This window comes from Suncus etruscus, chromosome X, assembly GCF_024139225.1.
Source record: "Suncus etruscus isolate mSunEtr1 chromosome X, mSunEtr1.pri.cur, whole genome shotgun sequence".
Classification (NCBI taxonomy): domain Eukaryota; kingdom Metazoa; phylum Chordata; class Mammalia; order Eulipotyphla; family Soricidae; genus Suncus; species Suncus etruscus.
Window position 1 is genome coordinate 8,461,811 of NC_064868.1, and position 26,799 is coordinate 8,488,609.

The following is a 26,799-nucleotide window of genomic DNA, read 5'->3' on the forward strand; positions in this document are numbered from 1 at the left end:
CAGGCTCTCTCTTTGTTATTTGCTGTCAATATTAGCTTACTCCTAAACTCATACTGCTATGTTAGGAAGACCCCATTGATGCCTTTTGCCAGGACATAATTAGTAGAAGCAACCCCTTTGTCCCCAGTTCTGGTCCAGTTTGGTGTATGTTCAAGTGTGTGGTTGCCTGCATTTGGTCATTGCTGCCAGTTGCAAATATTGATGGTATTATCTGCCCATCCACTAGTAGAAGTGGGATACTGAAGAGTGTGAACTTAGCCATCAAACTCCCAGAAAATCTCTTCCCTCATCTACTGTGTCTCAATTACAGTGGGAAGAATACATGCCATTTGCCTTGGATCAAACTAGCCCCACCCTGCAGCTGGGATCAAAGTCAAAGGTCCATGACCTAATGGGAGAGAGATGGATTCCTGGGCAACGTTGGTGTTCTGTTAGCAGAGGGAAATTAAGAATGCAGACTGGAACAGCCACAAGTACAGCCCTTTATAAGGAGCTACTTCAGTCTCATTAAGATTTCTCAAGCCCATTTGAAAGCAAATGCTCTCCTAATTATAAGGCAAGAAAAAGTGACCACTGAACTCCCAGAGAAGACTGTCCTTGATTTCTGTGTGTCCCAGCACGAAGTTGCTGATCATCAAGTAATAGCCATTCACAATCGACTTCTCTATTGCCTAGCTGCAGACACAACTTACCTGTCCTTTGTTAAAGTTAGCATGAATTGTCTATGAATTATATCTTTTAAATAAAATCAAGGTTTGAGGAAAGCCACATGAAATCTTCAGATGAAGATTTTGGAACTCCCCATGCAGATCATATCTCTGTTCTACAAGTACAAATAGTCCATTTATCTTGTGGGTTCTTCAGATCAAAAGGGCAATCTCCCAAACTATTTCTATTTATGCTTTCCACCCTCTTTCTCTGATTCTGTTTCATATTTCTCCCTTTAACTACCCTTTGCATTACTCCTTATTGCATTGTGAGTCTGTTTTCCAATGTGTGCCTCCCTCAAGCCCTATGGCATTCCAGTACACACACATATACGCATAAATTCAATTTCTGTAAAGTGAAGCATTTCTCCAACCCAAAGTCCAATGACAGATGTATGGTTCAAGAGTGTGCTACATACACACAACAGAAAATGCTATAGCCATAAAAAACATCTGCAGTTTTGCCATTTGCTGCAACTTGGAGGTTAACTGGAGATTATATATGCTAAGCAAAATAAGTTAGAGGGAGAAAGGCCAATGCCATCAGCTCTCCTCCACCTGTGGTATTGAGAGATTAAGCAATGGAAAAGACTATTGAACAATGTCAACTCCCTGGCATTTTATGACAAAACTAAAATGACCAAGTCAGGCGTAAGGGAGAAGTAAAATACTGATTAGAAGTAACATTAATAGCAGTGGTCTGATGGGGTCATAGTGATATCATAGCAGGTAGGGCATTTGCCTTACACATGGACAGCCTGGGCTCGGTCCCCAGCATCCCATATGATTCCCCAAGCATACCAGGAGTGATTTTCAAGCATAGAGCCAGCAGTAACACCTGAGTAATGCTAGGTGTGGTCCAAAACCAAACAAAAAATAATAGTGGTCAGGGCCAGAGAGATAGCATAGCAAGTTAAAAAACAAAAAAAAAGTTAATCTTGGGCACTTTGGTGGTAGTGAGGTGTAGTAACTTTGTACATCAAACCTACATGTTAATACTATTGAAACAACTAAGTTATCTCAGTTATCATAAAGGAAAATAGTCTCTTAATATCACTGGGTCCCTTAGGAGCACCAAACTGACAACTACAATGTCAGGGCTCCCTGTAACTTCTATAGAAACCACACCAGTGTCTTTCATTCAGATCAGATCAAATTATTCTGGCATATACCAGGGTGAGGGGCTCAGCCACCAGTTCAAGCCATGTCTGTCATTTGCAGAATCCTTCCCCTACTAGTGAAACCAGCACCCAGGTAGGCCTCTACAACTCCCCACTCTGTCTACAGCTTTGATTTTAAATGCCAGATCTCTCCATGCAAACCACTCTTTTATGTGACTTCATACATCTCTCCACTCCACTCCAGATACCCTAATCAGAGATCCCTGGAACAGATGATGATGGGGTTCCCCCCATACCTTTCAGAAGCTACCATGTCAATGTGTTTCACAGATATCCAGCTGTCAGCATCTCCTCTTTCCCAAAGAGGGCCATCTGCCCATGCTGGGTGGCAGGCAGAATTGCCAGAAAAATCGCACCCCTGGGCAGCCCCTCACCCAGCTCTCTCACCTCTTGAATGGAACAATCCAAAAGCACAGACTTTTATACTCTGGGTTAAGATCTCGAGCTCACTGGACTTAGGAATCCATTCCCTGTTCCCTGCCAGCATTCCCTTTACCTTCTGAAGGATTTGCTTCTAGGGGAATTGGGGCACATGTTATCCCCAGTCCCAAATTTGTTTCTCTTCTTAGGGACCTCAGCCTCAGTGATCACGCCCCACCTTGTCACCCCATTCAGTCAACCTCACGCCTACTGCCTCCTCTACCATTAAGTTCTGCTGATTATCCCATGCTGAGAATTTCCTGCCCTGACTTATTGTTCTCACTCCCTGCTGACACCCCCTCATTGAGTCCCTGGTCACTGCTGCTGCCTTTTTCAGTGGTTATCCCTGATGCCAAGTTCTCTGTCCTCCAATCAGTCCTTCACAACCACCAGCATGATGATTATTCCTCAGGCCCAAGACTTTTTCACTTACTTCCTTGCTTAAAGTCCATCGATGGATTCCCCAGTAAGAGGTAAAAATCTCCCTCTAGGGCCTCAGTGATAGCACAGCACGGTGAGAGTTTGCCTTGCATGCAGCCCACCCAGTTCCATTTCCAGCATCCCATATGGTCCCCCTGAGCCCACCAGGAGTAATTCCTATGTGCAGAGACAAGAGCGAGCCCTGAACATCGCCAGCTGTGCCTCCCCAAACCAAACCAAAAATCAAACAAAAAACTGACCCACAACTGACCCCCCAGCCTCCTTCCCCCAGTCTCATTCTAGTCTGCCAACCTTTCTACTCCAGCCTCACAAAACTCAACCAGCCTTTAGTACCTGCATTGTCATGCTCTGTTGCCAGCTGTTTCTGCCCCTTCTAATGCCATTCCCTTCCTTTGAGAGACTTCTGTTTTCCTGCCAATATTTTGCTCTTGTGCAATTTCTTCTGGTGCCCATGCCACTCCATAACCCTGCTCAATTCAGGATGGACTCCCCTGCAGTGCTGGCTGGCCCCTTTCAGAGTTCTTCATGAACCACAGTGTAACACTGGACAAAAAACAGTTTCTTTGCTGGCCTGTGAGCTCCTGGAAGTAGGTCAGCAACTATATGCTAACTACCTCTCTAAAGCAGCCTTGAGTTTAGCCATCAGCATACAGCAAGTGCTTAATAGATGTTTATTGGCTAAGGGAATGAGTCAGCCATCTGGTTAGCATGAGTGAAAAGGAGATTAGAAGGGGCCGGGCGGTGGCGCTGGAGGTAAGGTGCCTGCCTTGCCTGCGTTAGCCTAGGACGGACCGCAGTTCCATCCCCCGGCGTCCCATATGGTCCCCCAAGAAGCCAGGAGCAACTTCTGAGCGCATAGCCAGGAGTAACCCCTGAGCATCACAGGGTGTGGCCCAAAAACCAAAAAAAAGGAGATTAGAAGAAGATGCAGTATCAGAGAAGCAGGATATAGATACAAGAATCTTATCCGAGATGGAGATTTATTTTATTGCATCCTTTTTTAAAAAAAAGTCAGCAGATACTAGATTGCAGATCTCAAAAATCACCCTGCCCAATCCTGGAGAAATTGTTTTCATTCTTTCCCACTGTTGGGGCATCTCCTTTCTTCCCTCCTTTTTCTTAGCTACCCAATATGAACATAGTTCTTCCATATCAATATCCTCTGCCAGTTCCTCAATATCTCTCCTCTTCTCACCTGTTTATGGGTTCCTCTTCTTTCCCTTCTCTCTGCCAGGGATGCCACAAAGAAAATGTGGAGGGAGGTCCCTGCACGTTTCTTTGGGAATGGAGTCCACGATACAGTTTTATTATGCATTCATCTGAATCAATATAGTCTTTCCTGAAAACATAGCACATCAAAGGGCAGCAAATATAAATCGCAACTGCCAGCAAGGATCAAACATTAACCCAGGGTTGCGATGAGGCCAACAAAAGAAATAGGCTAGTAATTGCCTTCCAGGATATCAGTGCTTACCTTCCGCGCACATCTCTGCTCAGCACACACAAACCCTTCATGGAGCTTTCATCCATGAACTTGGCCAATTAGAAGTGCGCAGCTGTGTCTTCACAGTTGTATTCAGGCTAAATGCTGGCAACTGAGATCTCCTCTACCTGATTCAGGAACTTCGAAGAGTTCAGAGATAAGAAAGCCTTTGGTTACTGCAATGATTGAAAGACACATCCACAGACAAATATTTCCACAGGTCTTACTCTCAATTTGAAGAGGGCTGAAAAATCCCAAGAGTTTAATTGGGACGAGTAGGAACGAAGACTTTCTGTTGGTATTCCTTAGCCATTCTTAAAAGTGTCCCATATGCCTTTCAAACTCTATAGGGTTGGGTTCTCTTTCACTTTACTCATCTTTTTTTTTTTTTTTTTGTGGTTTTTTGGGTCACACCCAGCAGTGCTCAGGGGTTATTCCTGGCTCCATGCTCAGAAATTGCTCCTGGCAGGCACGGGGGACCATATGGGACGCCGGGATTTGAACGGATGACCTTCTGCATGAAAGGCAAACGCCTTACCTCCATGCTATCTCTCCGGCCCTACTCATCTTTTTTTTAGCAGAGCTGATGAGTAAGTAGCTAGGAAAAGGACCGCAGGGCTGACAATCACCGAAGGGACCTATGCCTTGGGCCCCAAATGCCAGAGGAAATGCTCCAATTTCTTTTCAAATCACAAGAACAAAGTGTTTTTTTTTGGGGGGGGGGCTGAAGAATCGCTTTATTAGGTAATAGTATTAGATTCCTCTTGGCACCAACACAATTGGGAAATAGTACTTTATTTTAAAATCAATGTAGACACCTACACAGAGGCACCAAGCCTGTGAATATGTCATAGATGGCCAGAGTTTCCACGGAATTGTGCTTTCAGCCCAAAGTTAGAAGAGAACCTTTCACAGGCAAGTTCAAGTTCCCGTGCTAATTAAACAACCCTTGGGAAGCTCTCCATGTATTTCCCACTGTGTGGCCACTCCAACATCTCCAAGAGGGTGAGTGCTGGGACTCGAGGAGGTTGATCTTCAAAGGACGCGAGATTCCGAACGCTCTCTGCTCTGATTAAAATAATTTCTGCTCTGCCATTCTCTCTCAAGTATCTTCATCCTGTTTTGATTAGTCGGGGGAAAAAATCTTTACATCTTTAGGGATTAATTAAACCAATGTAGTTTCTTTCTTTCCTCTCTTCAAACATTTATAGGATTTAGGGGTTTTCTTCTACCACCCCCCCTCTTTATTTTATTTCACAGTGATTCCAGAGTGCGGCCGATGTCTCTTATCCAGTGACTGGTTAGCAACGGGCAATTCATCATCTTTGTAACTCCCCGGCGAAGGCGCACACACACATTCGGCGCTTACTAAATGTTCGATTAACAAACGAAGCGCCCTCTGGACACGTGCGGAAGTTCGATTGCTCCGTGCATTAATTTGATCCTGCCTTATCTCCCAAGTAGGCGAGCTGAGCCTGAGCTCCAATCTGTTTCACGTTTTAGGGGCACCGCGGGGGGCCTTCCCCATAGCTGCTTTTCTAACACCACCTCCTCTCTTCTCTCTCCCTCCAGTCCAGGGGTCGGCTCTCTCTCTCTCTCTCTCCTCTCCCTCTCTCTCTCTCCTCTCCCTCTCTCTCCTCTCTCTGTCTCTCTGTCTCTCTCTTTCTCTGTGTCTCTCTGTATCTCTCTGTCTCCTCTCTCTGTCTCGTCTCTCTGTCTCTCTTTCTCTCTCTGTCTCTCTTTCTCTCTGTGCCTCTCTGTATCTCTCTGTCTCCTCTCTCTCCTCTCTGTCTCTCTGTCTCTCTTTCTCTCTCTCTGTGCCTCTCTGTATCTCTCTGTCTCCTCTCTCTCTGTCTCTCTGTCTCCTCTCTCTCTGTGTGTCTCTCTGTATCTCTGTCTCCTCTCTGTCTCTGTCTGTGTCTCTCTGTATCTCTCTCTGTCTCCTCTCTGTATCTCTCTGTCTCCTCTCTGTATCTCTCTGTCTCCTCGCTCTCTGTCTCTGTCTCTCTCTGTCTCTCTCTCTCTGTCTCTCTCTCTCTGTCTCTCTCTCTGTTTCTCTCTCTGTTTCTCTCTCTCTCTCTGTTTCTCTCTCTCTCTGTCTCTCTCTCTCTCTCTCTCTCTCTCTCTCTCTCTCTCTCTCTCTCTCTCTCTCTCTCTCTCTCTCTCTCGATGAATCTGGAGATCTGGAAGGGTCCCCAACCCCGGGGAGGAGACAGCTGTATCCCCCCACCCACCACGCAGAGCCGGCGTCCCCCCAGCACCCCTCCAAGCCCTCCGTGGGCGCCTCTGGCTCGGTGTAGCCCGCGCCGCCCACAGCCACGCCCTCCCCGTGGGCAAGATCACCTGTCCCTCCTCTGCCACCGCCTCCTCGGGTACCCTTTGCCCCCCCTTCTGCTCCCCCTCCTCCGCCACCTCCTCCAAGCCCTCCCCTTCCCCGCCTCCTCCCACCCCTCGGTGTATATAGTAAAGGCCGGGCGCCGCACGCAGACACACATTCGCCCGGACCCCGGCGTGCACCCGCTCACGCACAGCCCGCAGCGGCGGCGGCAGCTCGGTGACAGCGGCGACGGCAGTTCCCCCGCGGCGCATTCCCTCCGGCGGCGGCCGGCGAGGCCAGACCCCAGAGTTCCGGCACCGCGACCACCCCGCGGCTTCCTGGAGGCGGCGGCCCGCAATTGCGAGGTAGCGGCCACGGCGCCCCCGTGCGGGGCTGGGGTCCTCCCGCGCCGAGGACCTGTCGCCCGGACTTGGGGGGCTGGGGAGGGACCTGCCTGCTGCCGGGGGCCCGGACAGCACCCGAGGCCGGGGCCGGCGTGGAGGGCCCTGCGGGGGCGGGGACGCGGGCCGAGGCCGCCACCCGCGCGCTGTCCCCGGGCCCGCGCTGCGGCCGGCGCCGCGCACAGGGCGGCGGGGCCGGGGCCGGCTGGGGAGGCGGCGCCCGCCGCCGGGGCGGGGGCCGCCCAAGTGGATCTCGGGCCGCCCCCGGCGCTGGCACCGGGCGCCGAGGGCGGCGCGCGGCGGTCTCGGCGCCCGGGCACCGCACGCGGGGGGCCGCCCTGGCTTCTGCCGCTCCGTCCCTGCCCGGCACAGCCGGCGCCTTCCAGGCCCTTCGAAAGATGGATTCTGTTGACGTATCTGGCGGCCCTGGCGAGCTGGGTGGAAAGTTGGCTTTTGCCAGATCGCGCCGGGCTCGTCTTTGTGACGCTCGGCCAGCCCCGCAACCTCCCGGAGCCGGGTGAGTGTGCGTCGGCGCCCCGTGCCACCCACCCACCCCCTCCAGTGCCCCGAGTCCCGGGGAGGGGGCGCTGCCACCGGCTCAGCCTGGCAGCTGGGTGGGCGCCGGGCGCTGGGGCAGCAGAGCGAGTTCCTAGAGTCGCCGCCCCGGCTGGTTTCGGGCTTGGGGTGGTGCTTTGCGCGTTGGCTGCTTTGCCAGTTGAAAGCCCAAAGACTATTGTTCCGGCGAAGCTCCGCCTGGGTGGGGAGATGGCACCCTCCTCCCCCCCCCCAGCCCGGGTTGCCGGCAAGGGGTAGAAATGTTGCCAAACAGCTGCTGCTTTGTGTTTCCCTATCAGAAAGCCCCGGAGTCGGTTCGGGGCACGACGGATGGATGGAGGGCGAGAGGCGGCTGGGAGGGACAAGGTGGCCCAGGAGCGGCGAATTGTCACAGCACCCCTGGGCCCCGCAGTCGGCCGCCCTTTGCGCCTGCCAAACTTTTAGGAATCTGTCTTTTGTGGCCCGGGGGGAGCCGAAGGAGCCCGGCTCGCTCTTGCGGGGGGAAACGCCACCCGCCTTTAACAAAGGTTGAAGAACTTAATCAATGAGCCACGCAGGGGAGGCGGCGGCGGCGCTGACACCAGCGCGGGCTGTGGCGGTGGCTGGCAGAGGCAGGTGGGAGAAGAAGTGGGCAGGGCACATCGCCTCGGAACTGTCGCGGGCGCCCTTACCTGTGCCCGCTGCAACCACCCATCCTCGAGCCGCCCTCACCTTGCCGGAGAACTCGGGTTGGGGATCAGTTGATGGAGGGCAGCTTGGCGGAGCCGCGTGCGGCCGGCTGTGAGCGGGGCTGGTTCCCCTGATCTAGCTGGCGTTTTTAAGGATGTGTAAATATTTTGCAGCGGATAAGTGACATCAACAGAATGATATTCCGCAGAGCCCGGGCGTGCAGCGATGATAAATAGATTGAGCCCAACAAAGTTTTGATAACGGCGGATCCGCAGGGCTCGCTCTATTTCCTTTGGGGCTTTGTTTTTGTGGCTTGAGCCCGAGCGCTCACTCTCTAGTGTGACCCATTTCTGTACCCCGATTCTTGGAAGCTTCTCTTAAGAATCGAGGGGGAAAGCCACAGGAGAAAAGAATTCTCCACCTTGCGTGCCGGGCAGGGCTCGCTTCGATTTCCCTAGGGCACTGGTTTCCACAGTTTGCTTGTTTGCTAGCCTTCTGTTGTCTGTCTGTCTGTCTCCTCTCTTTCTCATTTTGGACGCAGCGAAATGTTTGTTGATTGACCAAGGGACTTCTGCTAACTTTGCCAAAGTAGTAGTATGCCATGTCTTTGTTATGGTAAAGCGCTGGTGGTGTGAAAGGACAGTGGCCAAACTGGGAGTGGCTCTGGGTATGATGCCCCCTTCAATTCTGCCATTCTGTTTTGAGTGATTTTTTTTTCCTCCAAGGAGGAAGATGGGGAACTGTGCCATTTTCAGACTCTGGGAGTGGGGATGATGGTTGTGGAAAGGGAATTAGAAGGCAAAGAATTTCACCCTTGGTGGCATCCCAAATTCTCTGCCCCTCAAAGACCAGAAAAGAAACCCACCCACCCCATAACTCACATCTTCACCCTTCCCCCATACAGCATATCTTGCCAGTGGGTACTCACATCCTTACAGATCTGGAGGCATCTCCAAACTAGAAAGGCACAGGGATGGGTCTGGAATTTGTGGGCTGCTGTTTTGACACTAACCCTAGGAACATTTTAGTCACCTGGCAAGGGAATCAGGGTCCTGGGAAGGGGGAGTTAATTATGCCAAGAACCTGCAGTTTCTGCAAAATCTCCACCTTCAGGTGTTCCTCCAGTCTTTTTTGTTTGTTTGATGGGGACACACTCTGAGGTTACTCCTGGCTCTGCCCTCCAGCAAGCATCCTACCTGTCCAGGTGATGAGTCTTGACCTAGACAGACAGCCTGCCTCTTTGGGAAATAAGTGGGAAACCCGTTTTTCCAGGCGATGTTGATGTTAGCATGAGAATTTGTTGGGTGGGCAGCCGAGCAAGGCCTGAGAGTGGGACTTAAAATCCCCGTTAAAACCACACCAGGATGGGGCTTCAGAGATGCAGGGAAGAAACAAAAAACCTGGGAGGAGCGTGATGAGGTGTTGTTGGGGTGCTACAGCACCTGGAGACCAGAAATAACACTACTTGGTGACCCAGAAACAGGCTATGACTGCCTCCCCAAGTGCATACTACCCAGGGCAGGGGGGGCTGTTACCCCATGTGCCCCCTAAAGCTACAATGCAAAATCCAGCAACTGCCTGTCCTTCTGGCCCTTTCTCTAGTCCTAGATTTCAAGGAGAAGGCAAGCGGAGGGGATTTATCCTTGCCCTCTGTCAGACATTTCACAAGTGGGGGAGGGCTTGATGCCACAAGGGCGTTATTTTACAGACCACGCAGCTGAGGCTCCAAGATCTTTGTAATCCCATGATGGATTCCAGACTTTGGGAGTTATGATTTCAAGGGCAATCTTCCTCTCTCAGTGGGGCAATCCAGTCACCAGGCTACCTGCTGATGTGCAAGTAGGTCCTGCACCCTCCAAATCCTCCTCTCTCAGATGAAAAGATAATGCCTTGGGCATCTTGGAACCCCAACATCCAACTCTTGCTGAGTAAATGAGATTTGAGTGACCCAGTGATGCAGCAAGGGTAAGGCACTGTAAGCCAAGGCTCTAGGAATGGGCAAAGAAGCAGAGATTTGAGTGAGTTTGAGGGGGCCTGGCCTGTGTGGGAGAGGGTAGAGCCTGCCATGAGGTCTCATGCATGAAGAGACCAAGAGAGAAGAACAGTTCAGACTTTTAATTGCCTCAACTAAATAAACTCACCATGTGTGGTCAAAGCCAGCTCTTTAGCCCATCTTCCAACCAGGTAGTAGCTAGTCACCCCAAGAAATTTTGAGCCCCCAGACAGTGAGCATGAGGTCTTTTTTGACACGGCAGCGTCCCTGACCAGAAAATGAGGGTGCCATCAGTAAACAAGCTTTCAAAGAGGGGTGTGTGGAGGGATATGTCTAATTGCACTGTGTAGTGCAAAAGCCCCGAGTGTGATTGTGAATTAAAGCTTGATTTGGGGATCAGGGTGTCAACCTAGCCATGGAGTTGGCAGCTCTTGTCTTTGGAGAAGGCGTCTGATTACCACTTCTCCATCCCACCTTGATTGTTTGCCTGGAGCCTTCGCTTTATCCGGCTCATTTTCTGCTGGCATTAGGCGGCTCTCCTTTTTGGAATTCACAATTGGTGATGAGCCTCTTGAGTCGAGTCCTCTCCTGGGTTCTGACGGCAGCTGAGGAGGAGGAGGAGTTGATTTGGGCGGCCACACATCGATTTGAATTGATCACGTGACCCTTCTCTCTGTAGCCAAGAGCACACACAGGAACACACATGCATGCGCAGACCCAGGCGCACATAATTTGATCATGTTTCTGTATCTGCTTCACCAAATTAGATTGCAAAACCAGAATTGTTATTGAAAGAACATACGTGACTGGGGTGATCTTGTGTCCCTGTCCCTGCCCTAAACAGACCCAAAGAGCTGAGCTAGAGGCCATTCATGTAGCAAATAAATTCCTTGAGTTGTGCTGTCCTGGTTTTACTGTGAGGGGTGGGGCAAGGATGCCCTATCAGTGCCAGGCCTTTACTACAAGCCTGTTGCATGGGTCCTTACGTTGCAAGGGCCCTTGGGCCTTTCCTAAGAGCCTCCTTTCAGCTCCCATTTGAGATAGGGCCAGACTCTTAGGAACACCCCAGTCCTTGCAGTTATGCTTTCATTCTTTGCTCCCATAGGCCTGATAATCCTAGCCTAACCCCCAGCCTTTTCCAGCCCATCATATCATAGAACTTGCTATGATGAAAATGCCTCCTCTCCACTCTGTATGCCCTCAGTGGCTACTATCCCACACTGCTCTAGAGCAATTGAAAGATGATTGGCCCAATAAGGATGTGCTAGAAGGATCTATGCACTGGATGTGTAAGACTGTTCAAAAATAGACTGCAAAATAGCGCATTAAGAATCTTACCTTGATTACATGGAGAAAGGTCATATTTTGAATATATTGGTTAAATAAACTGGAGGATTAAAATTAATGCCACCTGTTTCTCTTCATTCTTTTTTTTTTGTGGTTTTTGGGTCACACCCGGCAGTGCTCAGGGGTTATTTCTGGCTCCACGCTCAGAAATTGCTCCTGGCAGGCACAGAGGACCATATGGGGCGCCGGGATTCGAACTGATGACCTCCTGCATGAAAGGCAAACGCCTTACCTCCATGCTATCTCTCCGGCCCCTTCTCTTCATTCTTATTCTGTGCCTTACCAGACTCTGTAAAATGACACATTTGTTTCTGCTAGACAGTGATGCTCAAAGCTAACTAACCACCACCTATGCCTTAAGCTTGGTTTACACCCTCAGAAACTTGGGAAGCTCCATCTTCATTGGGACTGGTTTAGTAATGAAAATCAACTGGAATGAGGAGACTTTGATTTGGGGTAGCAAAGGTGCCATTGTGGCGGTCATCCATGAGCTCCTTTGCACTGCTAAATTGGGGGGTGCAGTGAGGAAGGTTGCCATGTGAGCACTGAAACTTGATGGAGATGAGAGCAGAGGAGAGGGCAGGGACAGGAGTGAGGGTGTGGGGTGAGGGGAGGGCAGCCTGAACCAAGCAGGCACTTCCTTTCCTTCTCTCTGCCCCCCTCCCCCCTCCCCAGGACACATCCTTCTTCCCTGGTCTGTCTCCTGCCCAGCAGCTGATTTCCTTGTTACCTTCTCTGTGGACATCCTGCCTAGGGTATTGGGATTGGGGAACAGTCCCAACTTAGCACCCTAACAAATACTGAGAGTGGCTTATTTGGGGCCCATCGTAGAGAAAAGAGGAAAGTGGGGGGTGCATAGTCATTTTCTGGAAAGCTTGGTGAAAACAAGAGCAAGGAAATCAATTAATTTCTGGGGAAAGAGAACAGTAAGGGGGTCAACTTTGTCCACTCGCGATGGATGTCGCAAGACGAGGGTCACTGATCAAGTGGACAGCTCTGGACCTGGTGGGGCATGGACGGTAGTAGTCACTGTGGTCTTCCTGGGCACTGCCCTGGCCCCTTTCTGAGTAGATGTGAAAAGGGCTGGAGCCACCCATTTGTGCTGCAGCAGTTTATGGGTCAGGCATTTGTGACTCGGGCTGCCCCTGCAGGGGACCCTTGGCTGACTTCCTTGAACTCTTTTGGAAGGATCGTGTTTGGCTTCCCATGGCAGAAGCAAGCTGTTTGCTGTAGCACAGGAAGAAGACATTCTGGCGAGAAAGAATTCATTAGCAGCCAGGGTATTACCCGGCCCCTGCCACAGCTCCTCCAGCTGTGCCCGAGCAACTGCTCCTTTTCAGCTGCAGCATCAGGGCTTTGCTGGCAGCCCAGGCTGGGTGGATAGGGCTGGTTTTTGTCATTGTTTTGATTATTGCCTTTGTGTATCTGACCACTTTGGCCTTCGAATTTAGAGGAAAGGAATGGCGGCCTGGAAGGGTTGACCTAGGCTAGCTGTCAGCCATTCTTCCTTTTGTGGTTTAAGCTTGGAAGCTCCTGGCTGACTCAAGAAAAAGACTTCTCTTTTTAAAATTTCCTAACCAAAGCCTGTCTCTAGGCTGGGGCACTCACTGCAAGGTTACACAGAATGGTCTAGAACAAAAGGAATTTTAGAGACTCTCAACACCTGCTTCTGACCCCCCCCTCCCACCCTGGAAATAGTTGACTGAAATAGTTAACTCCAGCCCCCATGCCACATGTCCACCAGGCAGAAAGTCCGATCTTGGCAGTGCAGAATTCTTTGCTTACTATTAATTGGCAGAATGGGGCCCAAATATGTGATTCATCATTCCAGTTTGGAGGGCATTTGGAAAGCCAGGCAGGCAGAACCAAGAGAATAGGCTACATGTTTTGCTCACTAAGGAATGATTGAATCTACAGTAAATAAAATGGAATGATTCAGGAAGCATTTTATGCTCTGGAAAAATCTGCTTTCAAAAATAAAAGGTTTTGTCTGCCTGTTTGTTTTTTAAAGCCTTGTGCTCAGAGTGTACCTCCAGCTAGCAAGAAATGGGGGTGACTGGCCTTTTCTTGTTTTTGTTCTTGATTTTTTTTCTTTTTAAACTGCAATTTCAAGTTAAATAAGATAGAACATATTGATCTTGGTTTTGTGTGGAACGTAACACAAATAATATTTTCTTTTATGAGAGATTAATTTCTATCCACTTAGATAAAGTATGCACTTAAATTGCACAGTGTCTAGCCCCACTGGTCTCGTACTGTGTCTTTCATGTTCCTAGAATCAGAGAGAACCCATTTATTTCCTTTTCTGGGAAAGGTAAATAGTCAATATATGTATAAACCAGGGGTTTTAAAGACAGTGAGGTCATCCTCTTGCAAACTGCTGAAGAAAATGAATGTGCACGGAGAGGCACTTCTGGCATGGTCTAGAGCACATTCTTGCATTCTAGCTGGTCCATATCATTCTGTACCACAGGCTGTACTGTATCTAGGAGGATGTGTCATAGCATCCTTAGCCTCTACCCAATACATATGGTTCCACTGGTCCCCACCCCCAATGACAACAACCACAGACTGTAGACTAGGTTCAATGTCTCCTCTGGGACAAAGTCTACCCTAGTTGAGGACCACTGGTCAATGCATAGATTTAAGAAGTAATTTTCAGTTTGGAGAAAATTCAATTTGAAATAATAAAAGACACAAATTTTCCCCCCTGACTTTGAGATATATAATTCGTGGGAGGTGATTAATTAGCAATTGGAAGTGGGTCATATGCCTGATTGAATTCTATGGTTGGTAGAAAAGTCTAGAAGATGATGGAAGCAGAGTGGATATTTTTCAAGGCAGGCCACTGAAGAAGTTAGGTCATTGGGAGGCACATAGGTAAAACAACTGACTTTCCTATTTCCAGTTCAGACCACCTGAATGTCTTGTGCCCAGGCACATCTGATTGCAGGTGTGTCTTTCAAGCATTAGGCATCAGCTGCCACCCCACCCACATCTCCTCTCCTCGCTGTCGTTTCTCCGGTAGCATCTCTAGCCTGAGCCAATTAATTTAGCCCTTTAGTGTACTTGGGAGAGCTCTGCTTGGAACACTGTAATAGATTCATTTCAGATCATGGCAGCACTTTTCCCCACCACTAATTTCTCTGTTGTCTAGTACTGTTGAGAGAGGAAGTCAAAGGTAGGGTGGATGGAGCAATTTTCACAGTGATCAGACATCTGAATTTAGGTGAAGGTGTCCCAGTGTTCCCTATTTCTCTTCTCTCTCTCTCTCTCTCTCTCTCCCTCCCTCTCTTTCACACACACAAACACACACACTCACACATTTGTTTCCTTGCAGTAATTCTGTTTTGCAACAAAATTGGCAGCAGAGCTGTTTCAAGTCACTCAACCCTGGTAATACCTGCTGCCCTCAAGAGCCACAGATGAAAATCTCCCTCCAGCACAAGCCCTCAGCCTTCTTCTCTCTGAAGGTTCCTCCCCAGGTTCAAAAGAATATTGTGCATTCACAGGGAAGGCATTGCAGGCTGAGTTTTGGAAATAAGATGGGTATTGGGAGCAGAAGGAAACAAGGGAGAGAGAGCTCACTGAAAAAAAAAAACAGACCCTGGGGATAATATTGGCCTGGCCAGTCTTGGAAGTCAGGAGGTATTTATCTGGTTAAGAAGGAATATACATTGCAGATGTAGAGGGACACACAGACTTCATAGCCCAGCCATCTGGGAGGCTGAAATTCAATTTGAAATAATAAAAAAATACTATTTCCTCTCCCCCCCCGACTTTGAGATATGTAATTCGCAAGAGGTGCCTGAGATTGAAAGGGGGCAGGAGTGAATTCCTTTGTGTAAAAGAGAAAAATAAATGTTCATGTTGTGAAATTACTTCACACATGGCACTGCATACTCAGTCCACCTCCACGAGGCTGTCATGGTGATAATTCACCAGAGGGTCAAATAACTCACCATCATTGAGGGGTCTTCTCTGTTCTCTGGTCTCTGGGTCCCTGTTCAGGTACCAGTTGTAAAATAAATCCCCATGTTGTGTATCACCCCACACATGTGTTTCCCTAGGAGGATGGGTTGAATGCAGGTAGCGTAGCCACAAAGAATTAATAAACCAAACTTGTCAGGAGAGGGTCATGGAGTTAGCTTGATTTTTGCCTCATGGACTCTCTTCCTCAGCTGCCAAAGCCAAACTGCTCTTTCTTTATTCTCCCAGAACAAAATCCACCAGGGCAGGGCAGGGCAGGGTAGAGTGATCCAGGTGAGCTTTTATATATCAAAGGAAGAGGTTTAAGGGAAAGAGGAAGATGGGGAAATGCCTATGTTTTGGGTTAATAGCTGGGCATCATCTTAAGAGACAGGAAGCATCAAGGGGTTGTCCAAGTTAACTAGAGTTGGAATCACTGTGTTCAACCATCTCTGGTGCTTCAAAAGGAAGAGGCTGAGCTGGCAGCTATCTTGCAAGCTCAGATCCAGGCACTCCAGAGGGGCACATGAAACCAGACTATTACATGTTGTGAGCCCCTGTGCAGGCCCAGGATTTGGGTGACAGATACATACTGGGAGAGGAAACAGGATTATAAATCTGGGCTTTGGAAGCCTTGCGCATGGTTGAAAGGCCATGGGGGCTGCAGATTTTTGCTGAAGAAGCAAAAAGATAGGTCTGAGTGGTATGTTGTTCCTCAATATAATGGCAATAGAAATGGCTGTGAAAAACATTTAGACTCTTGTCATAAAAATGCAAACAGTCTTCTTGCTATAGGGAAAAGCTAAATAAACTCTATTGCAGCTGTATTAAGTAGAAACAGATTTGAAAATTGGGTGGGTTTTTCCCCCTTTCCCTGAGACACTTATTTGTAGTAGATTGGGCAAAGGCTGCCACTATCTCTGGCCATTCCGGAAGACTGTTTTCCAGATGGCTCTTGCTGCTTTTCTCTTTATTAAGTATAGTTGAACATGGCTTCCCCAGGAAAGATTCATGAAAATTGGTGTTCTTTTCTTTCCCTTTCTTTTTTTTATTTTAGATGACAATGGCCATTGATTGGCTACCAGATCAATGGTGGAGGATGGATCGAGTCAGCAGCAAAGCATTTTCTCTTGCATCTATCTGAACATGTTTTTTTGAATGTCAAGGAAAGCTTACAATCGGGGTGTGCCTCTAGCTAGCAACATCAAACCTCAAATCATAAGGGGCTATGCTTTCTATTCATTTATTTGTGGTTCTCTGAAATAATGTCCTCATCTCTGTAACTTTATCATTTCCTTTCCAACATCTAAACAGTGTCCAGATACATTTCAGATCGAGCAATTAGCTCTGACTGCAGTTTCCTTTCATGGAAAAAATCCCACTAACCCACTAGACTAAATATGAAATTATTGAATGTGAAAATATCAATATGAGGTCTTTGGGAGGAGGAGCCAATGTGACTTATCACATGTGCTTTATGAAGGCTGGGAAAGGCCAGGAAAATCGGATTCTGTCCTGCTTGTCTTTGTTGTATACACCCAGGCCAGAAACCACAAGCTTTGCTTTGAGATATAGCTGGGCAGCAGAATTTGGGAAATACAAGCCTGATTCACAGCACAAAGCTCTCAGACACCATTTGGAATGTCCCATAAATCCATGGCCCCATAGAACTGGATGGTAGTGCAGTGGTTGCATGAGACAAAATTGGGGCCATTCCTCACTGACATAGAAGAAAAAAGAAAATGCAGCATTTTTGGTTGTCAAGCTCAGTCTTTCCCATTTTGTAGAGCTGTTCCTTATCCACAGATGGCCCTTGCCACTTTGGTGAGGGTTGAAGTCAAAATTTGGTGAATGGTGAAGAAATTACATTGCCTGACATTAGTAGTTTGACACTTTTTAGGACAGTCAAAAATGTACAATTTGTGTTGGATCTTCCACTTCTTTTCTTGGACTTTGGCAAGGGTTCCTCTTGGCTCTGTCCTCAAGAATCACTCCAGGCAGGCTCATAAGGGACCTTATGAGATGCTGGGGATCTAATCTGAGTTGACTGCATGCAAGGCCAATGCCCTGTTCCTGTACTATTGTCCAACCCCACCCTTTCCCCTTTTTCAAGAGTGACAGCCAGAACATGAGAGTTGTCTGGGATGCATTGAGGTGGCCTGTGTGGTTCAGGGAGGGGGCCCATTGTCATGATTCCTAAGCAGGAAAGAGCAACTGGGGGGTTCAGGAGCTGGGGCCACAGTTCCAACCACCTTTCTTACCTTTCATCCCATGAAATTTGCCTTTTGTACATTGGAAAATTTGTACATTGGAAAATTTGTACATTGGAAGAATAGAATGGTTTCCGAGAAGTGGGGGAGGGTTAAATGAGGAAAGGTGGACTTTGACAGCAATGTGGGGTGTGCAGCCTCAGTACTAAGAGCCTTCACCCATTATCCCTGCTGCCAGCTCAACTGGTCACCCCACCTAGCTCCCTCTTCTCAGTCCTGTCAACCTATTCCATGAGCACTGGCTTGGGCCTGGCTTATCCTGGCATAGCCTCTTTGTCCTTACCACAAATGTGCAGCTCGGGTTCTTCTCACACAGTTGCTGTTTCATACACCTGCATCAGCTCAGTGACTCCCCATTGCTATTTGAGTCTAAATCTGAGGCCACAAATGAGGAGGACACCCATGCCAGCCACCCTAGCCACTGCCTTCTAGCGAGACCGTCTCCCGGTTGTACAATTGTTCTGGGCTGGGTCTTGTGTATTTTCTTTTATTCTTTTTGTTTTGTTTTGTTTTGTTTTGTTTTTGAGCCACACCCGGCGATGCTCAGGGGTTACTCCTGGCTGTCTGCTCAGAAATAGCTCTTGGCAGGCACGGGGGACCATATGGGACACCGGGATTCGAACCAACCACCTTTGGTCCTGGATCGGCTGCTTGCAAGGCAAACGCCGCTGTGCTATCTCTCTGGGCCCAGTTTTGTGTATTTTCCAAAGATTCTTGGACATCCTTATCAATCAGAGACTACCAAATTTATTTGGCCTATTGTCACCTTTTCTCAAATCAACACCAATAAAAATATTCAGTTCACCTCACACCACACCCAGAACTCTGCCTTCATTAGGCCAACAAACAGAAAGCACCTTCATAAGTAATGGTGCGGTGCCTGAAGTTGCTATTTTCGGATACCTTCAGGCATCCCCAGGGTGGCAATATTGTTCCCCTTAGGAAACCTCAAAGGCTTGAATGTCATGTACTACTCCAGGCATTGTGACTGGATGGTTTTGAAAACACAGAACAACACCCACACCTTGAGGCTTGCTGATTTACAGAAGACAAGCCTTACCACAGGTCTTTCACACCTTGCTTCTGGATTGTTTGTAGCCTACCATCAAATAGGCTTTACTCTGGCATCGCACTGCTGGCTGGCCCTGATAAAACCTGAGCCTGTTTCACAGCTCTGAGATTTGCAATTGAAACGCAGTGGAAAGAGTCCATCCTAGCCTGTACAGATTGTCCATTCCATTAGGGAACCTTTCCACTGGCTGCTCATAAAACCATAATAGCAGCATTATTACCCACTATTTATCAAGCGCCTGCTGTAGACTGGGCAGTTGCACCAGGCAATTTACATATATTATTTTTCTTCCAGCACTTGAGCTACCCTATGAGGTAGGTAGTTATGAGGAGTTCCATTTCATAAAGAAGAAATCTGGGACTCAGAGAGGGCTAGTCACTGCCACACAGTTTCTAGGAAGTAGAACTGAGATTCTCTGCATCGCTTCATAGTTGCAGTGATGGTGGAAGTTGCCCTCTGTCCATTCAATCAATGGCCCTGAATTTACTCACTCACTCACTGCTGTGCAGCCACTACCAGCTGGCCTCCTCTCTGGAACTGTCTTCACCTCCCAAACTGAGTCCTCACACCCCTTAAATTCTGTTCCCTAATTCTGCCCTGCAACACCATCCTACTGACTTTTTTCCTTTGCTTTGATTCTTCCCTTACCCTCATACCCTGGGCTCTGCGCCATCTTGCCAGTTCTGATTACTCTGACTTAGCTTTTCTTTCCCTTCTGCCCCTAAGTCGAATCTTGCAATGTCTGTCTTTCTCTTTGTGATCATTTTATGTAATTGTAAATTTAAATGTCGTGAGTGGGTATAGAATAGGACCTCACAGCTCTAGAACATACTTGCATCAGTGAGTGTGCTACTCAATCCACTGGGCACTGGGCTGTTCCCTCCTGTGACATCCAGCTACCCCTTTCCTAAATGCTTCTCTCTCCACCAGAACAACCCAGAGGCCTGGAGATCAGGCCTGGTTTGCAAGCTTTAGGTCTGTATTTAAGTCTCCTGAGGTTACTTATTCTGAAATCCATATTCCTGGGATTCATCTCCAGAACAGAGCTAAGTGAAACCAAGATGTTCATTTCCAACAAGTGCTCAAGTGTTATTAGGTCCTCTGCTATTAGGTTCTCTGATTGGCCAGTGTCTACCTGCTTAAGGACTCATACTGGCATCTTATTTATTTCTTTTCGTGTTTAGGCCACACCCAGCAGTTCTCAGGAAATAGTCCTGGCTCAGGAATCATTCCTGGTGGTGCTGGGGGAATATGTTGGTCCAACCCATGCCAACCGCATGCAAAGTAAATGCTCTACCCACTGTACAATCACTCTGCCCCTTTTACTTGCATCTTTTTTTTTTTTTTGCTTTTTGGACCATACCAGGTGATGCTCAAGGGTTACTCCTGGATATGAGCTCAGAAATTGCTCCTGGCTTGGAGGGACCATATGGAACACCAGGGGATCGAACTGCAGTCCATCCTAGGTTAGCATGCGCAAGGCAAACACCCTACTGCTTGTGCCACTGTTCTAGCCCCCTTATTCTTGCATCTTAAATTGAAGTGACCTGAGAGATTCAGCTGTCATCTCCACCAGATACAGAGATTGGGGTCCCTGGTGGCAATCAGCTGGGAGAGACATCTTGCCAGCTGGCGATATGAGGAAATGGCTTGCTTCCTGTCCTAATTCCTCAGGCTGCAAGTAGGATAGGCCACTGTCCTAGTGATGGAGCTGAAAACTAGAAGGTGCAGCTCCTTGGGACAGAAGGATGAGACAAAATAGGGAGGGATTTTCTTGCTCCCTGGTCATATGGTCAAGCAGGGCAAGCTCAGACAGAGTCCAGTCTGCTTTTCTCACCAGTGAAACCTTAACAGACTAACTAGGGCAGCAAAAATATGAAGCAATTGGTGCATCTTATGAAACTTCCACTTCGGTGCCATTATATATCACCCTCATTAAGATTGTTTGCCCAATTTAGAGAGCAAAACCAGATGCCCTGGAAAGGATTGGATGCCAGGGCACTGTCAAGGATCCTGCTTGACTTGCAACTGTGCTGAGGATGTTCTTGGTAAAAATCATTTTAGGTGTAGTGGAAAGTTTTGGACACTGGTGGTGGTATGAACATCAACACACTTGTAACCGTGTTACCTCAACTCCAGTAAGCAGTAAGGACCAGCATGGGATACAGGTTCCACAGGAATGGCGCCGTTCAGCTTGTTTTCTGGTGACTATTTGGAAAATAGAAGAGGAAAATGGAGTCATTTCTCCCAAAGAATGTGCAAACCCATATTTTTCTCAAACAGAGCTTGGACTTTTTCTCTTTTCTGTTTCTCCTTTTTGTTTATTTTTTGAAAGCAGGAATCACATGTGTGTCTGTGGAGAGAGGAGAAAGAGAGAGAGAGAGAGAGAGAGAGAGAGAGAGAGAGAGAGAGAGAGAGAGAGAGAGTTGGTTTCAGCCCAACATTTGTAGTCTGGAGCCTGGTTGTCCTTGCTAAAGTTCATTTGCACCACAATTTCTGACCCTCCAGCTCTCCTTGGCTCTGATAGTTGCTTTATAGCAATTAGATGCTTGATTAAAAAGTGCAAACACACAGCCCCCTTCTTCTCCTTCCTGTTTGTCTGTTACCAAGAGCCAGTCTGCAGAGACACAAAGTCAATTGCTCATTTTTTGTTGTTGCAGGGATTTCTTTCCCTATTAATCGACGGTGACTTGTCACACTCATGCTCTAAGTACTTAACTCTGTAAATCCACCCACAAAGGACTCAGCATACCAGCACCCCCCCCCAACTCTTGTCACCTCTGTCACTACTTTTTGCTTTTACTTCTGCTGAGTCTCACAAATGATACTCAGGAGGCCCAAGAGCCCCTCCCAAGGAAATTCAACCATTAGAGCTAGCAGTTCAATACCAGGATCCCAGAACGTGGTGCTGTTTGAGCATTAGGGTGCTTAAGATTGCCTGGGCAACATGTACAGGGGCCACCAGGCTGCTTGGGTATAGTAGGCAGTGTTGGGGATTGAATTTGGCATTGCTGCTCACAAGTGCCTGGAGCCCTATACCAGCGATGGCGAACCTATGGCACGCGTGCCAGCTGTGGCATGCGAAGGCCTTGCAGTTGGTACTCGGGAAGGTCCGCAATTATGATATGTGGCACAGTAGGAGGCGAGTGTACCAGTGTCTGCTTTGCGGCTGCAGTGGCCATTGGGAGGACATGCTGGCACTTTGAGAAAATTCTTTGGGTTGGTGTGGCAGTTTGGGCACTCGGGCTCAAAATGGTTAGCCATCACTGCCCTATACTATCTCTTCAGCTCATTACCGCCTTGTTATTTCTCATGTTTAAGGGGTGTCTCTTCCCTTCCCTCAAACCTGTTGCTTGCCCCTTTTTTCTCTATGGACCCATGCCAAAGGCTCCCTTATTTTTAATCACTTCTGTGTCTTGGTATGAAGAACTCCAAACCTGTGCTGAGCTGATGTGCCCGGTCAGTAATTTAATTTTCATGCTTCTACTGCAACCCCACAGAAAGGTGTAGCAATGGTCTTTGAATTCGCAGACAAGGAAACTGAGGTGGCAGAAAGGCAGGTCATGGACAAGAAGCAAAAAAGCTCAGCAAGGTCCACATCAAGATGGATCTTGTAAACCTCGGTAGAGAACTTTTGTTTTCTCCTGAGCATTTCAAGGTGGCCCACATCGCCTATTCTTTAAAACTTTATTTTATTGGTTCAGTTACTATGAATTTAAAGTATTAAAAGTGATGGTTTTCCAGGACCATATTTCCAACACCAGACCCATCACCTCCCTCCCCCATAGACTCCAACACCCCTCCCTTTAGCCCCCCCTAAATAAGTTGTGTGGATTATTTCTGTTGTGTTGCCTTTGGCCCTTCACTCTTACCTTGCTGCATATATTTTAAGTTCCACCTATGAGAGGTCTTTCTGTATCTGTTCTTGTCCTGATTGATTTCACTTAGCCTGATAACCTTCATTTCTTCCAATTGTGGCAAATGGTATGATTTTCCTTTCTTTTAGAGCTGCATAGTATTCCCTAGACCATAACTTATTGATCCTGTTTTTTTTTTTTTTTTTTTTTTTTTTGGTTTTTGGGCCACACCCGTTTGACGCTCAGGGGTTACTCCTGGCTATGTGCTCAGAAATCGCCCCTGGCTTGGGTGGACCATATGGGACGCCGGGGGATCGAACCGAGGTCCTTCCTTGGCTAGCGCTTGCAAGGCAGACACCTTACCTCCAGCGCCACCTACCCGGCCCCAAAAGAATCTTTTTTTTTTTTTTTTTTATTTTTGGGCCACACCCGGTAATGTTCAGGGGTTACTCCTGGCTATGTGCTCAGAAGTTGCTCCTGGCTTGGGGGACCATATGGGACACCGGGGGATCGAACCGCGGTCCGTCCAAGGATAGCGCAGGCAAGGCAGGCACCTTACCTTTAGCGCCACCGCCCGGCCCCTGATCCTGTTTTTTGTGTTAGCTTTGCCCAGGTAGAGCATGGTTGGAGAGAAGGAGTAGATTGAGGAAGACTGGAAGAGGGCAGGTCACATAGGTTTGTGGCATCATCTTGGACAAAAAACAACCTTGAATGGAAGTAGAGTAATGGCATGGAAAGAGAGGCACATGACTATATTCTAGAACAATTTTAGGGGCCCAGCTCTGTGGGACTTGGTAGAAAAAAAAACACTTGGGAAAACAGGTAGACAGAACAACTGAAAGTAACTCCCTGGTTTCTGTATCTTATGTTCTCTCATGATAGGTCAGGGTACACAGAGTGAGAAAATGTGGGGTTCCTGGAATCCGCCCTCCTTTTTGCAGCCAAGGAGGAGCAGGGTAGATATAGGTCAATGGACAGAAAATTGTGGCATTAGTCAACAGTGCCTCCTGAATCTCAAATTGTCAAGAGAATGGGATAAAAACAATGAATGGGTTAGAAAATGAGGAAGAGATATAACTTGATGGGAACCCCCCAGGAACACCTTCAGTGAGCAAAGTACTCCCCCCTGCAAGACCTTGAAACAACTTAGGATTTGTGAGCAGTAGGGACCCTGCCTGGTATTGTTGGTTCAGCTTGGTCAGGACTAGGCCACAAGATGCTCTCTCGAGTAGGCCCCACTAGGGTGACGAGTTACCCTTGTTTTGGGGTTCCACTACTTCAGGCACAGCAAAAGCTATATTGAAGGTTTTTGTTTGTTTTTGTTTTTTTGGGGGGGTCAGACTGGGCAGCGTTCAGGGGTTACTCCTGCTCTACTCTCAGAAATCGCTCCTGGCAGGCTCGGGGAACCATGTGGGATGCCCGGATTCAAACCACCGTCCATCTGCATGCAAGGCAAAATGCCTTACTTCTATACTATCTCTCCAGCCCTATTAAATTTTTTGTTTGTTTTTCTTTGGGGGGATAATGCAGTTTTGAGCCTGGATGAAGACAATATCAGAGGAAGATGAAGCTTGGGAATAAAAATGCAGAACATACCCTCAAACTCTTCCAGATAGTATCTCTGGGTCCGAGGGCAAACCCTCTCTTAGTATAGGAGCCTCATAACTCCATTCTGCCCTCTTAGAAGTAGCTGTACCATGCCCAGCAGCACATTTTAGGCCGGTTTTAGGTGGGGGAACAGATTCTGGAGCTGCCAGAGCCTGGGACATGCCAGGTTTTGACACAAATGAGAATATTTTTGTTTTTTTTTTTTGGGGGGGTCACATCTGGCAGAGCTCAGGGGATACTCATGGCTCTGTGCTCAGATGTTACTCCTGGCAGGCTGGAGACTATATGGGATCCAGGAATTGAACATGAGCCAAGTGTGTGCAAGGCAACCTCACTACCTGCCCCTGACACGAGAATATTTTTACTGGGTCCTGGGAAAGCAGCCACCTTTCTTTACATTGCATTTTCCTTCATTCTGGAAATCTTGGGTAGTACAGACTTTATTTCTTTTATTCCCTAGGGAGCATCAAAATACAGAATCATCTGTAGCAGCAGACCATTCGGGTTTTATTTGCAAAGCCACCCTAAGCCTCCATTATTCATAACTCTTTTGAAACCAAGGAACAATTCTTCTTCAAAAGCATCTCTTTCCCCATACCCATCCCAACTATTGCTCTTGCAAAATAAACCTCAGTTAATAAGCAGACAACATGTAAGTTGTAGGGCAGATGAGTCCTTGGAAGGAGGAAGATTATGAAATAAGAGTGTTTCCTATAAAGACCTGGCCTGATGCATGCCCCGAGTTATAGAAATGCAAAGAGAAATGGCGAAGTAACACACTTACCTGACACTAGTGACTGGAGAAAGCATCAAAGTCCATTGTCAAAGTGAAAAGTTGCAGTAGGTGTTTGGTGCAGGGAAATATAAGGAAAGAGGAAAGGAGAGGAAGGTGTGCCTTGGAAGAAGAATGAGCTAGCTCTAACCTGACTCAGACACTGAAGGATCAAAAAAGGCTTCCAAAAAACACAGGTCCTTGAAAGAGGTTCTCTCCCCTGTCCGAGCATGAGTCTTCATGTGAAAATGAGCATGTTTATTTCTCTGTGTTCATAGGAATCTCATTATGGGGAGTAGATATGAGTTCTACAAAAATTGCCTTTCTCAAGTATATACTTTCCCACATATGGATGTGACGAAATGAAGGCATCAGCTTTAATAAAGGGTTTTCTGTTTAAAATGGCAGTTATGACTTCTTTTTTTTTTTTTTTGGTTTTTGGGCCACACCCGGTGACGCTCAGGGGTTACTCCTGGCTATGCGCTCAGAAGTCGCTCCTGGCTTGGGGGACCATATGGGACGCCAGGGGATCGAACCGCGGTCCATCCTAGGCTAGCGCAGGCAAGGCAGGCACTTACCTCTAGCGCCACCGCCCGGCACCAATTATGACTTCTTCCAGCAATTCCTAGCAGTGATTCCTAGATGGTGGGGATCACCAACACTGCACCAGGAATGTGTAATTTTTTTTAAAACAGTTATATGATCAGAAGAAGTCCAAGAAAGCATGGATTGTTGTTGATGTTATTGTTATTTTGGGGTCACATTCAGTGGTGCTCAAAACTTTATCCTGGCTCTGTTTTTAGGAATCACTCCTGCCAGGGCTCAGGGGACCATATGAGATGCTGGGGATCACCCAGGATTGGATGCGTGCAAGGCAAGTGCTTAATCTGTTGTACTATCACTCCGGCCTCAAAAGTACGCAATTTATTTTCTGATTTTGATGTCAATCCAAAAAAGGACTCAGCCCACCCCGAGAAGTTACTGTGCCTGCCTCATCTCCCCTGAGCATTGTATTGACATCCCGGGCAGTGTAGATGAGTTACATCTCCACCAGCAGTTTTCAGTCATAACTTGTTTTGTGCATTGAATTCCCTCTGCTTTGGCCCTGCAGCACAGTTGTCCTGATTGCAATAGTTTCCTAGCATATGGGGGATGAAATGGCACATTCTTTTTTTTAAAACTTTATTTATTGAATGATTGGTATTTGGGCCACCCCAGAGGTGCTCAGGGGTTACTCCTGGCTCTGCACTCAGAAATCACCCCTGGCAGGCTGGGATACCTGGAATCAGAATTGGGTCCCTCCCAGGTTGGCCCCATGCAAAGCAAATGCCCTACCTCTGTGCTATCTCTCTGGCCCCTGAAATGGCACTTCCTTCCCTCCCTTTTTCTCTCCCTCCCTCCTTCCTCCCTCCCTCCCACCTGCCATCCTTCCTTCCTCCCCCCCTCCCTCCCACCCATCCTCCCTCCCTTCATTCCTCCCTCCCTCTCTTCTTCTCTCCCTCCCTCCTTCCTTCCTTCCTTCCTCCCTCCCTCCCTCCCACCCTCCGTCCTTCCTTCCTCACTCCCTTCCATCCACCTTCCCTCTCTTCTTCCCTCCCTCCCTCCCTCCCTCCCTCCCACCCTCCATCCTTCCTTCCCTCCCTCCTTCCCTTCCTTCCTTCCTTCCTTCCTTCCTTCCTTCCTTCCTTCCTTCCTTCCTTCCTTCCTTCCTTCCTTCCTTCCTTCCTTCCTTCCTTC

General features: G+C 48.1%; 1 protein-coding gene across 2 annotated transcripts in view; it reads left to right on the plus strand.

Moving 5' to 3' along the window:
• Positions 1 to 6,781: 6,781 nt before the first annotated feature.
• RAI2 (retinoic acid induced 2) overlaps positions 6,782 to 26,799 on the plus strand; it is a 64,617-nt gene continuing 44,599 nt past the window's right edge. Inside the window, exon 1 of one of the 2 annotated variants that reach the window (XM_049766792.1) lies at positions 6,782 to 6,914. The gene's annotated coding sequence lies outside the window, so the exon portion shown is untranslated. Of the gene's footprint in view, positions 6,915 to 7,390; positions 7,468 to 26,799 lie in introns of those variants that run through there. The other variant, XM_049766791.1, reaches the window with a different exon arrangement.